A 12,979-nucleotide genomic window follows, 5' to 3' on the forward strand; every position below is an offset into this window, starting at 1 on the left:
TCTATTTTGCAATACTATGTCTGCCAGTGAGTCAGTCTGTCTTGAAGAGTGAGAATTGAGGTTTGTATTTCATCTAACCCTTTTTGGATTTTTTGTTTGTTTTTTATTTTTTAAATATATACATTTATTGGTAAATTTCAGGTATAAAATACATTTACATTTGTCATTGGATGTTTGTACCAGAACATGATGCATCTTAGTTTTTATTTTTTCTCCCATTACCTGTGCACCCTTCACCTCTCCACCATTCCCTATCTACACAGAGTTTGATTCCATTTTTTTCTCATAATTCTTTTCTTTCCCTTCTTTCCTTTCCCCTTTCCCTTCCGTCATCCCCAAACCCTTGGACCTTTTCTTATTTCAAATTATCAATTATTCATTTTAATCATTTTCATCCTATTTACAACTTCAATTTCTCACACTAGAGAAATTATTCAGTATTTACACATGTGTTTCCTATTTATTTCACTTAAGAGAATGGCATCAATATGCATCCATTTAGCTATAAATGTCTCTAGTTTCTCATTCTTTATGGCTGAGTAGTACTCCATTTTATTTTTTTAAAAAACACATCTTCTTTATCCAGTTTCCAGCTCGATGGACATTTGGACTCCTTCCAAGCTTTAGATATTACAAATTGTGTCACTATAAACATAGATGCACATATATCACTGTAATATAAAATAATAAAGATTATTTTAATTCTTTGGGGGAAGATTCCCAGTAGGGGAATAGCTGGGTAAAATGAGACTTGTAGTCCTAGTTCTGTGAGGTATCACCATACTGATTTCCACAGTGGTTGCACCAATCTATATTCCCACCAACAATGGAGAAATGTTCCTTTCTCTCCACACCCCGGCCAGCATTTGTTTTTGGGTGATTTCCTGATAGCAGCCATTCTTTGTGGGGTGAGATGGAATCTCAGTGTTGTTTTCATCTGAATCTCTCGAATGACCAGTGATGTTGAACATTTTTTCATATATTTACTTGATGTTTTTGTTTCTTTGTCTGAAAAATGTCTGTTCATTTTGGATTCCCATTTTTGAATTGGGTTTTTGAATTTGGGAGGTCTGATTTTTTTCAGTTCTTTATATATTCTTGATAGTAGACCTTTGTCTGAGCTACAGCTGCTAAATATTTCTTCCCACATTGTAGGTTGTCTCTTAGCTCTGTTGGTAGTTTCTCTTGCAGTGCATAAGTATTTTAATATGATGAGATCCCAGTTGTTGATTCTTTGTGCTAACTCCCGTGCTACTGAAGATTTGTTCATAAGGTTTTTTTCCTGTGCCAGTGTCCTCTACCTAACTTACCTTCCAGCAAGTTTAGTGTTTCTGACTTAATATTTAGATCTTTTATCCACTTTGATCTTAGTTTAGTGTAGGGTGATATGTATGGGTCTAGTTTTAATTTCTGACAGGTTGAAATTCAGTTTTACCAATACCATTTATTAAACAGGCTATCTTTCCTCCAATGAGTGTGGTTGGCTCCTTTGTCAAAGATGAGGTGATTGAGTATGTCGGGAGTTGTTTCTGCATCTTCTAATCTATTCCACTGATCTTCAGATCTGTTTCTTTGCCAGTACCATGCTGTTTTTATCACAGTAGCTTTGTAGTATTGTTTCAAGTTGGGGATTGTGATGCCCCCAGCCATGTCTCTGTTGCCTAGAATTGCTTTTGCTATTCTAGGTTTCTTCTCTTTCCAAATGAATTTTTGGATTGTTTTCTCTAGTTCTGTGAAGTATAATGTTGGAATTTCAATTGGCATTGCATTGAATCTATATAGTTGTTTTGGAAGTATGGCCATTTTAATTATACTGGTTCTTCCTACCCAGGAACAAGGGATATCTTTCCATTTTCTTATATCCTCTTCATTCTCCTTCTTCAGAGTGCTGTACTTTTCAGTGGAGAGGTCTTTTGCTTCCTTTGTGTGGTTGATTCCTTGATTTTTTTTTTTTAGATGCTATTGTAAAAGCACTTATTTCCTGAATTTCTCTCTCAGTAGGTCTGCTATTTGCATATAAAAAGGCTATTGTTTTTTGAGTATTGACCTTATATCCAGCTACTCTACTGAATCTGTCAATTAGGTCTAGAAGACTTTTGACTGAGTTTTTTGGGTCTTCTATGTAAAGTAACATATCATCAGCAATTAAGGACAGTTTAACTTCTTCCTTTCCTATCTTTATTCCTTTTATTTCTTTCTCTTGTCTAATTGGTATGGCTACTGTTTCCAGAACAATATTGAACAGGAATGGTGATCATGGGCATCCTTGTCTTGTTCCTGATTTTAGTGTGAAAGTTTTAAATTTTTGACCATTTAGTATGATGTTGGCTGCTGATTTTTCATAGATAGCTTTGATCAGATTGAGATAAAGACCTTCTATTCCAATTTTCTGTAGCGTTTTTATCATAAATGGGTGTTGGATTTTGTCAAATGCCTTTTCTGCATCTATTGAGATGATCATATGGTTTTTGTCCTTGACTCTGTTAATATGGTGTGTTACATTTATTGATTTATGGATGTTGAACCATCCTTGCATCCCTGGGATAAATCCAATTTGGTCAGAGTGTATGATCTTCTTGATGACACTCTGTATTCTGTTAGCCAGTATATTGTTGAGAATTTTTGTATCTATGTTCATTAGGGATATTGGTCTATAGTTTTTTGGGGTTGGATCTTTCCATGGTTTTGGAATCAAAGTAACACTTGCTTCCAGGAATGAATTTGGAAACCTTGCTTCCCCTTCAATTTCCTTGATGAGTTTCAATAATAATGGTGATAGTTCTTTAAATGTCTTGTAGAATTCAGTAGTGAAGCCATCAGGTCCTGGGCTTTTTTTGTTGGTAAGTTTTTTACTACATTTTCAATTTCACTCACTGTAATTGGGATGTTTAGAATTTCTATATCTTCATATAATTTTGGCAATTCATATGTCTCTAGGAATCTGTCCATTTCTTCTGTGTCTTCTATTTTATTAGAGTGAAGGTTCTCAAAGTAAGTATTGATGATTCTCTGAATTTCTGCTGGATTTGTTATGGCTTCACCTTTTTCATTCTTAATTGCATGTATTTGAGCCTTTTATTTCCTTTTGTTTGATAAGGTTGGCTAAAGGTTTATCAATTTTATTTATTCTTTCAAAAAACCACCTCTTTGATTCATTGATTTGTTTGTATCTTTCTCTTAGTCTCCATTGTATTGATTTCTGCTTGGATATTTATAATTTCCTTTCTTGTACGAACTTTGGCTTTGTTATGCTCTTCTTTTTCTATGAGCTGGAGGTTCTGCATTAATTTATTTAACTGAGTTCTTTCTGTTATCCCAATATGGGCATTCACTGCTATGAATTTCTTCCATAGAACCGCTTTCATTGTGTCCCACAGATTCCTGTATGTTGTACTGGCATTTTCATTTACTTGTAGAAACTGTCTAATTTTTCTTTAATTTCCTCTGTCACCCATTTGTTGTTCAGGAGGGTGCTGTTCAATTTTCATGTGTTTGTGGGTGTTTTGTGGTTTCTTATGTTATTTATCTCCAATTTTATTGCACTATGATCTGATAATATACAGGGGGTAACTTCAATTCTTTTACATTTACTTAAATATGTCCTATAAGCTAGCATGTGATCTATTTTGGAGAATGACCCCTGTGCAGCTGAAAAGAATGTTTATTTTGATTTTGTGGGGTGGAACACTTGGTAAACATCTATTAAGTCCATTTGTTCAATAGCTTTGTTAGTTCTAGAATTTCATTGTTAATTTTTTTCCTAGTTGATCTGTCTATTTGTGATAAAGGGGTGTTGAGGTCCCCCACTACAACTGTATTAGTTCTTATTTGGTTTTTCATATCCATTAATATTTGTTTTGTATAGTTGGGGGCATTGTATTTGGTGCATATATATTTAGAATTGTCATCTATTCCTCTTGGATTGTTGCTCTCACAAGGATGTAGTAGCCATCTTTGTCTCTCTTAATTAGTTTTGGTTTGAAATCTACTTTGTCTGCAAATAAGATTGCTACACCTGCTTTTTCTGGGTTCCTGTTGTGTGGAGAACTGTTTTCCATCCTTTTTCTTTCAGTCTATGGATTTCCTTTTGCATTAGGTGTGTTTCTTGTATATAGCATATTGCTGTGTTTTGCTTCTTAATCCATTCTGCCAGTCTATTTCTTTTGATTGGTGAATTGAGGCCACTAACATTGATAGTTATAATTGACAGATATTGACTCATCCTTGTCATGTCATTTTACTGCTGTTGGCTTTTGTCTTATTTTCCCCCCTTTCACTTCATTGTCTTACCTTGCAAGGTGCCTTCTCTCTGTTGAGGCTCATAGAGCTGTGACCTTCATTGTCTTTTTCTAGGATACTGCATAAAATTTTTTGGAGTGCTGGTTTGGTGTTCATGAAATTTCTCAGGTGTTCTTTTTCATGGAAGTATCTAATTTCCCCATCGATTTTGAAAGATAATTTTGCCAGATACAACAGTTTAGGTTGGAAGTTATTTTCTTTTAGGGCTTGAAATACTTCACTCCAGGCTCACTCTCTCCTTGATTTGAGGGTTTGTGTTGAGAAATCTGCCTTGATTCTAATGGGCTTTCCTTTGTAGGTGATTTGTTTCTTTTCTCTAACTGCCTATAGAATTTTTTCTTCTGTTGGGTTTCTGGGATCTTGACTATTATATGTCTAGGTGTACATTTTTGTTGGTCATGGCTGGATGGAGTTCTATATGCCTCACATCTGTACATCCAACTCTCTACCTCTGTCTGGGAAGTTATTTACTATTATTTCTGTGAATAGTTTTTTATGTGTTTTGTACTTTCTCCTGTTTTTTCATGGATTCCTATGAGTCTTGTGTTACTCTTCTTTGCATCATCTAGTAGCTGTTTGATTGATTTCTCATGGTCCTTTACTATCTTTAAGAAATCTCTGTTTTCATGGTCCTTAACTGCAAACCTGTCTTCTAAATCTGATATTCCATCTTCAGATTCTCTTAGTCTGCTCTGCATGCTTTCAATGGAGATTTTAATCTCCTGAATATCTGTTTAAATCTGTTTCATGGATTCCATTTCTTTCTTATGTTGAGTGATCATGTTTTCCATTTCTTTCTTAAGCTAGGCATTCATGGCTTCCAGCATGTTTCTGATCTCATCTATTTTCTTATCTGTTTCTGCTCTATAGTTCCTAATCATGTCTTTCACTCTGCTCACCGTGTTCATATTTATCTGGGAGATTATTTCTGTTTTGAAATTTTCTAGAGCCTCATCTATCTGCTTTGTTACTTCCTGTGCTATCAGTTGAGGGTGTCCAAGTGGTTGCTTATCAGAGTTTTCCCCCTCATTTCCCCCAGAATTTCCTTTTTGTGGCATGGAAGCCTGTGTTTGTGCTTTGCTTATGTGTATTCTCTCTCTTTTTTTTTTTTTTTTTTTTTTTTTTTGGAACTGTAAGACCAAGAGCCTTACCAAAAGCTCTGAGGAGGTGACTGCAGTGAAGAACACCCAGGAAGGAACACATCCACCAGACAAGTTGGAAAATAAAACAGACCTTAGTCTGGCCAGAGGGCACTCCCAAAGCAAAGTATCTTAGAGAGGTGACTAGCCCAAAGTCTGAAGCTCTTTTTTATAGGGGGTCACAGGAGAAGTTAACAGGTGAAATTTACGGAAGAGGAACAAAGGTTAGTGGTCAGCTGACACCTACTGATGGTCAGCAGATGTTTGTAGATTGTTCTATAGATAGCTGTGTCTGGAACATCAGTTTCGAACAAAGAGTTGAGTAATTTATTTTGAGACCTTATGGCTGATACAGATCTCATCTAATCTCCCAGAACTAACAAGCATCTTTATCTATTTACTCACATTCAGTCACAGTTGGGGCTAGGGGAGTTTTATGATTACAGAGTTATGCAGTCCCACAGTACTGTCCTTGATTTAATTCCTGGGTTGATATTTCAAGATTGCTTAATATAGGTATCTTTGTGCTTGTGTTTAAAACCCTTGTTGAATGATTGCTTTTCAGAGCTGTCTTCTAGATATACATCTAACCCTTTTTTGAATGTCTTGGCCTAATGAAAAGTATTGTTGTTGTTCAAGCCAAGTGCTGTGCTGGTGAGTACCAGGCTCCCTGCTATAACTAGTCTCATCAGGATAAGGAGAACAATAGGGCCCCTTTTTTGTATTTATCCCTTTTTCAGGGGACCCTATTTGGACAAGAACTTGTGCACTGGGGGAGTATACATTTAGGTCTTGGATAAGTAAACCTACAACACAATTACCCTATATTTTGGGGAGAAGACTCATTGTAAGCCATCCTTACACACAAAGAAGTCTCCTGCAGGATGGCTGAGGTTGGAATGAGTCAATTGGATATTGACACAATGTGGGGGGATGTTCCATAAGGCAGAAATGTTAAAAACACATGAACTATTTCCTACCACTTCAGTAGGTGCATTAAGAAGTCAAACTCCTGATTCATTGTTATGGTTTAGGATTCCCTGTAGGGCCAGCCCCAAAGCATGATGGGGAGCTTACTGAGGGGTGCACAGATCCAGCAGTCTGATGCCAAATCTTGGTCAGTAGCCAGAGAAATCTGTGGGTGCTATTTATAGTATGCAGCATATCTATCCCTGTGTAATTGGCCAGCCTGGATCTAATGTTTTATCTCTTTGATTATTGAGCTTTCCCCTACTGTTGGCCAAACTGTGGTCCAGACCTTTTTACTATCATATCCCAATGAGTGTCATGGTCATTGTTACTTATTTTAGTACTTGAGCCAGGCACCAAATGGTAGAGTTGTACCCTCACAGTTTGTCCTTTCAGCCATTTGGGATCCCATGGTTCAGGTATAACTACTTTAAGCAGGTTACACTCTGCTTCTTTACACGTATGGCAATTCAGGAATTGTGTGTTCTCTCCCATTTGTCTTTTTGTCCTTGGAACTTTATAGCCATTATTGCTCACCCTTCTCACCTCATTCTACAGTATTGTTGTTCCTGATTATGTCCTCCACAGTCTATCACTCCAGTCTGGCCATAATGGTGGCATGGGTATCCATCAAATATAAGGGACAGAGAATACCCTTTGGGTTTCCATTTAATTACCTTAGTTTGGTTTGGGCATCAAACTTTGAATCTTTAGGCTTGTACAGTCTCAGTTCAAAGTTCCAATGTCCTGCATTTACCTTAAACATATAAGAATCCAGAAGAGTGAGATAATACACCAATAAGTGATAGAAAGCCAGCATTTTTGGCAAGTGCTCCAGTCTCTTGGGGCACTACCACCCAGACTGATGCCAAAGATGAACCCAGTTAGAACTAAACATACAACAATAGTGTGTAGAAAAATCCCAGACATGGCAGCACAACTGTTCATGTGTCTTTTAGCTATACATCACCCTGTCATCAAGGCTTTTGAAAACATTGTCTTCTTTAATTTCTTCACCTGTGTGTTGATCTGTCAGCTTCTGGAATCACAGGAGCAGGGCTTTGAGAGCATTGTCTCAGTAGGGTCACCTTCAGCTGGTTTGCTGGATCTGGCTGCCATGTCCACGAGTCTCCTGGATGAAATTCCTTGATTCTGGAATGATGGGTCCAAGGCTGGATTTCTGCAATGTTTACTGCTGTGGGACTTGTCATAACAATAACATAAGGCCCTTTCCAATTAGGGTGAGGGAGTCTTTTTTCCCATCTTTTATATAAATTTGGTCCCCTGGCTCAAATGAATGAGCAGGAGTGTCTCTGGGGATGTTATCCCTTTCCCCATAATATGTGTGAAGCTGATGAAAAACCTGTTCCAAATCTTCAAGCTGTTTGTTAAACATTAGGCTCCCTACTTCTTGTGTATTGCCTCTAAGGCTTTTAAGCAATGGTGGTGGCCTTCTGACCAGGATCTCAAACAGGAAGAATTTTCCATTGCTAAGCATACTCCTAATTTTCTTCAAGGCAAATGGTAACAGATCTACCCAATCTGTCTGGGCCTCTAAGCAATACTTGGTGAGAGCTAACTTTATGGCTCTGTTTATTCTTTCTATCTTCGCTGACCTTTGTGGACAGTAGGCAGCATGTAAGTTCCATTTTATTTTTAGCAACTTAGCCAATTTCTGGACTATTTCTGCTATAAAGGCTGGACCATTATCACTGCCAATGGTTAGAGGAAATAATTTCTCTTCAGAGGACCTTGCACACTTTTTGAGCCCTTTCTGTCCTAGTAGGGAAAGCTTCAACCCATTCTGATTAGTACAGACTAAGAATAATATGTATCTGTATCCTTTGCATGGCTTCACTTCTGTGAAGTCTATTTGTATGACTTCAAAAGGAGAGCTTCCAATGTGCTGGATTCCAGGAACTCACTGAGGTTTTTTCCTGGGCTCTACACTGGCACAGTTGCTGCATCTTTTGCAGACAAGGGTACAAAGTTTGGAGTGTTGGGAAATGTAGTATTTTTGAAGTAGTTCATTCAAACCAGTTTTTCCTGCATGTGTGAGATCATGATATCTCTTGATCCATGGATAGGCAGTCTCCTTGGAATGACTACTCAATCATCAGGGAGCACCCAGTTGTTGTATTCTCCTTTATGGTCTTTCTGACTCTGTGTCTATTCATCTTCTTTGACTGAGTAGTGCAAGTCAGTCCTTTTGAATTCCTCTTGAGTGTTTTGTAGGTTTCCTATAAATTCTGGACTGGAGTCAGCTGGCTTTTTGGCTGTCTCATCTGTCTTTGAGTTCCCAAGAGTAACAGAATCTCTTACTTTCTGATGGCCTCCACAATGTATGTTAGGTACCTTCAGCAGCTCCCAAACTGCATTGAGGAGGTGCAGGATTTCTTCGTTTTTAACCTGTTTTTCTTCTTTCATGAGCAATTCGCTCTCTTTGTACAGCCTGCTATGGACATGTACTGTAGCAAAAGCAAATCTGGAATCAGTATATATGTTGACTTTTTTCCCTTTTGACCATTTGAGTGCCTGAATTAATGCCCATATTTTGGCCCTTTGTGCTGACCATCCAGCTGGAAAAGGCCAGCTAGAGGCACTTTTTTGGTGGTTACTGCTGCATATCTGGAGCAGTGGATTCCCTCCCTAAATGAGCTACTTCCATATGTAAAAAGGGTGTACTCAGCATCAGTCAGAGGAGTCATCTGAAGGTCTGGTAGACTAGAACAGGCTTCATCAACAGTCATCAGGCAGTTGTGGTCAGGTGGACCCATTTCAGAGTGCAGGTAAGTTGCAGGATTCAGAGTTTTTACAGCTGTGATTGTCAGGCAAGGATTCTCACACAACAGTGCCTGGTATTGAGTGATGTGACTATTGGAGAGCCAATTCTGGCCTTTACTATTTAACAACTCCATTACTAAATGAGAAGGATACACAGTTCTTGCCCTAAAGTCAGCTTGTTCACTTCTTTTATTAATATGACTATAGCAACCACAGCTCATAAAGATGGAGGCCATCTTCTTATCATGGGCTCTAAGGCTTTTGAGAGGTAAGCAACAGGTCTTTCCCAGGGGCCTATCTTCTGAGTTAAGACCCCCAAGACAACATGAGTTTTCTGATCTAAAAACAAGTTGAAGGGTCTGGTGACACCCGTGATGCTGAGAGGAGGAGTTTTGCTTAAAGCCTTTTTCAGTCCTCTGAAGGATGAATCTTATTCAGTGTTCCATTCTAAGTTGGAATGTTCTTTTTCCTTGCCTTTTAGCATCACATATACTGGCTTTGCTTTCTCTGCAAACCCTGGAATCTAGATTCTGCAGAATCCAGCCATCCTGAGGAATTCTTAGAGCTTGTTTTTGTTTGTGGCTCTTGGCAGAGAACACATGACTTCCTTTCTCTCTGGACCTAGCCTCCTTTGTCCTTTTTTAAAGTCAAATACCAAGTACTTCACTTTGGAATTGCAGATTTGTGTTTTCTTATGTGAGATTTTATATCCCACATCTTGCAGGAACTTGAGAAGGGCCTTGCTCTCTTCTCAGTAGCCTTCCTCTGACTCACTACAAAAGAGGAGGTCAACTACATATTGTAACTGGCAGCAATTATACTGAGCATGTGGGAAATAGTTTAAGTCTGAGGCCAATGCCTTGCCAAACAAAGTGAGAGCATTCTTGAATCACTGTGGTAGTTGGGTCCAGGTCAGCTGTCCTTTTCATTCTGTTTCTGGATCTTCCTATTTGAAAGTGAAAAGTGGCTCACTCATCAGGGCAACTTGAAGGCAGAAGAATGCATCTTTCAGATCTAAACACGTAAACCATTCTCCCTTTGCAGGAATCAGGCTGAGTAAGGTGTAAGGGTTAGAAATGGCCAGGTGTAAGGTAACAGTAGCCTGGTTAATGGCCCTCAAGTCTTGTCTGGGTCTGTAGTCCCAATTAGGCTTCTTTACTGGGAGGTGAGGTGTAATCCAAAGTGATTGACATTCTACAAGGAGCCCACCTTCTTTTAATCTATTTATGTGGGGGTAAATTCCTTGCTAAACTTCCTGTGCCATTGGATAATGTCAAAGGGTCACTGGAAGGGCTCTAGACTTGAGTTCCACAACTATCAGGGTATGTCTCTTTGCAAGACCAGGTGGGTTGTCTTCAGCCCAGACTCTTGGGAATAATGTCCTAAGTTTTTCTTGATCCTCTCTTGTCTCTTGGGTTTCAGTTCCATCACCCTCAAATAATTTCCATTCCTTTTCCCAGGGAACTGTGACCAGCAGGATATGACTGTTGGGGATGGTGCTCAGGCCCAGACAAATATTGCTGGTGTCCCTTTCAAATGTGATGGTGACCCTCAGCTTAGAGAGAAAGTCTCTCCCCAAGAGTGGAATAGGACATTCAGGAATATAGAAGAGCTCATGGGTCATTGATGTTTCCCAATCATACATGTCCTGTGGTAGAATAAGTCCTTTTGAGGTGATTCCCATGGCCCCAGTAACTTGAGTGTGCTATGTGCTCAGAGGGGTGACTGAGTCACAACTGAATGCTCTGCTCTACTGTCCACCATAAATATATTATTGTGGTCCCCAACCTCAGGTTTGACTAGGGGCACACAGGAACCTAGATTTAAGGACCCCCCATGGTCCCTATTCATCCTCTTCTCTGGCCAAAGAGAGGAAAGTAGAAGGGGAGACATCCTCTTTTTCTTGTTGCCTTTTTTCCTGTCTCATCTTTTTCTTTGGGCATTTGTTCTTATAAGTCCACGTTCCTTACAGTAGGCACATTGTTCTGGATCCAAATGAGCATGTGTTTGTCCTTTTGGTGAACTCTTCTATGCATTAGGCTTCTGGTGGGAGCTCTCAGACAGATTTTTCTTATTTTTCATTGTAGGTTGGTCCAGCACTGCTGCCAGAAAAGTGACCTTCTTTTTGGTTCAGTGTTCTGCTTCTTTCTTTGTTCCTTTTTTACTTCTTGTTCCTGGTTCACATAGACTTTTCAGGCAATGAGGATCAGCTGGGTGATATTCATCCCCTGCCCAGCTTCTTGGTTTTGAACCTTATTTCAAATGTCTGCCATAGCCTGGGTTATGCATGCAGTGTTGACCACTTGCTAATTTCCAGGAGCCTTGGAGTTGGTCGAAGGTTGAGCATATCCTGTAGGCTTCACACAGCCACTTGTAGAATTTCTCTGGGCTTTCATCTTTTTCTGGAAGAGTTTCCGCTATCTTAGTCATATTATGTGGCTCTGAGCTCCTGTTTCCATCCCCTTTAGGAGAGTTTTGTGCTACTTCCTGAGCCTTTCTAGTCCTCCAGCTCAGTTAGGGTCCCAGTCAGGTTTATCACAAGGCAGGTGATCATTTATCCATTGTTCTTCATTTGCCTCATCTTGTGGTACCTGGGTCTTGAGGTATTGTCTCACCCCATGTATGACACTTTTGTGTTCCTCAGTCTTGAGGAGTGCCATCATGAGTTCCTGACAGTCTTCCCAATTTGGGTGGTGTGTTCAAAAAATAGAGTCAGGAGTCTAATCATTGCCTCTGTTTTTTCTGAGTAGGAAGGAGTATGATTCTTCCAATTCAGCAAATGAGTGGAGCTAAAAGGCTGATGTATGAGGATGGAGGGCCCTCCCTCTGGATTGGGATATTCTCTGAGGGGCACCTGGAGATGCACGGAGTGGAGACAGTGAGCCACTGGACTAGTGGGGTCTGCATCTGAAGCAGATGCAGCTATAGGATCTTGAAGTGGCTAGGTTGAATCATGAGGCCAGGGCTGGCAAAAATGGTGCCAAGACTGGCTGAAGTTGTAGAGGCCAGGGCTGATGCTGCAGGGGCCCAGGGAAGGGCCAGGGGTAAGGAGAGGGAAAGTCTAAATTCTTTCAGTCCTGGTCTGAAAGGACCAGTTTCTTTCCAGCATTATCGTCTTTCTGATGGAGAACCAGGATAGTGCTTTTCACTTCCAGAGCACACATATGAAGCCAAGGAGATATTGTGACACAATTTGAGCCATGAATAAATATAGGGAAATTGATCTGGATGTTTCTGTCCAGGAGTGGTGACCTCCTGACATATAGACCAGAGGAGACCTCCATCTAGGGATCCCTCAGGTGGTCAAGCTGGGAAAGCTTGTGCCATTCTAATTCACAAAAGGTTCTATGCTTTTTGGGTTTCATCTTAATACCACAATCTCCAGTAAAACCTTTCTTAAAATTTTTAAGCATGCATTCTAAAACAGTAGAATGAGATGTTCCTGTTCCCATGATTGACTGATCAGAGGGTTGGTTTGTGTATGGGTGCCCTTGTATGGAGATGCAAGACAAACAAAGGAGGGTGACCATCAGAGATGATCCACATAGGCACCTGTCTGGCTGCATGGCCAGCACTTTCAGGACAGTCCACACATAAGGGTGTATTTCTCTCCTCTCAAGAGCAACCACTTAGCCCTTTGTTAGATGCATCCACAGAATCACTGATCAGGCCTACTCATGTCCATAACCTTACGGAGATATTTAACTACAGAAGTGTCCCTCCTTTAGTCATGGACACAGATGGAACAGCCTATGGTTTTCACTGTCTGTTCACACTCAGTCTCAGAT

The sequence above is a fragment of the Heterocephalus glaber genome, unplaced genomic scaffold (assembly GCF_053883595.1).
Source record: "Heterocephalus glaber isolate CG9 unplaced genomic scaffold, H.glaber_assembly_v1.0 deba00001803, whole genome shotgun sequence".
NCBI lineage: Eukaryota > Metazoa > Chordata > Mammalia > Rodentia > Bathyergidae > Heterocephalus > Heterocephalus glaber.